Source organism: Centruroides sculpturatus, unplaced genomic scaffold (genome assembly GCF_000671375.1).
Source record: "Centruroides sculpturatus isolate CEXI.00-Female unplaced genomic scaffold, Cexi_2.0 scaffold3653, whole genome shotgun sequence".
NCBI lineage: Eukaryota > Metazoa > Arthropoda > Arachnida > Scorpiones > Buthidae > Centruroides > Centruroides sculpturatus.
This window is the reverse complement of record NW_019387744.1, coordinates 4723-6147: the sequence shown is the minus strand read 5'-3', so window position 1 is coordinate 6147 and position 1425 is coordinate 4723.

Here is a 1425-nt window from a genome sequence, read left to right as displayed (position 1 = left end):
TTTGGCCAAGGAATCTAATTTGGACACCACTGATGTAGGTAAGGCAAATTGTTTTTAATTTGCTTTATTAGATAACTAATACAATAACAAGCATGCAATATAACTTGCTTACTGACTTGCAAAAACAAAATATTTAGTAATTTTTAAAATCTGTCTTTTTATTTATTAAAAAAAAAGTCTCTTCCAAAAACTTGGTCGATCACCTTTTATTTCCTTTAAAATGTTCCAGAATAAACTTCAGGCGACCCGACCTTTCTTTTTAGGCTACACGGTCGCCCATGAAATAGTTCCTTAAAACACAGATATAATCCAATTTAAAACATAAAAATTTTTTTAAAAATTGGAATTGGTGACTTTTTGACGTCTTGAGTTCTCATCCTTCTCCGTTCGGGAGATTCAGATCCTTATATTCACTAGAAAATTGCACTGTTAAATGTAAATTATCCTTACTCTCCCTCTGGTCGCAAATTATTATAAAATTTTTTAATTTTAAAATCTTATTAAATGATTTTTTACAACATTGCTTGGAACAATTTTTAAAAAATTTTACTCCCACTAATGATTTTTGAAAGTGACTTTTAGGTTCCAGTTTGAATTTGATCCAGCTCCTTGATCTTGCATGATCAAGGCACAATTGGAAAATGAGATGTCTAGGCAATGGCCTCAGATGGCAGCTTTTCTAATAAAATGTTTTTAAGAAGGGTTTATCATAAAAACAGACATGAAAGGCTGCAAACACTCGAGGTTGAGATGCAACAGTGAGTTTCTGTACCTATATATTAATGGACGATGCTTCCCTCAATCAGGTGTTAGCAAAGCTGGTCCCACTTTTCCCCACCCTCCAGCACTGCATCAAGAAATGGTTTTGTGAGAATTTGTTACTATGTAAATCAATAGCTATTAAAATTGAGTTCATCTTAGTTCACGCATGGTCTAAACTACATTTATATCAGTCAAAATATATTCCCACCCTTTTTTATTCATTTAAAATTATTGCAAATATTTATGAAATGGAGAATGTAGCTCACCTGGAGCAGCACAAAGTAGAATCTCTACTGTTTTCAGTCAGATTTTGCAGCAAAAGTTTCTCTTGAAAATGCAATTATTTTATGAAAATTTCCAATAGAGGAAGGACTTCATAAACTTTTTTTTTTAGTGCCAAACTGTTTGTTTTCATTATTAGAAAAGTTTAACTAATGATGCAGTTAGGCAAAGTGAGCACAATGGCTGTTTGCCTGTGGAAGAATTGCAAAGTGGTTTGGAATTCCTTTTTATATTCTCAGTTTAGAAAAAAATATGTAATATGCACATTAAAGAGACAGAGAGACTTTTTTGCCTTAGTGGCTGAACTTACTAATGTGATTTTTGATTTCTGGAAAAGTTTTATCAATTTGATTTGACCTAATAGTTAAGTATTCGGAGCTC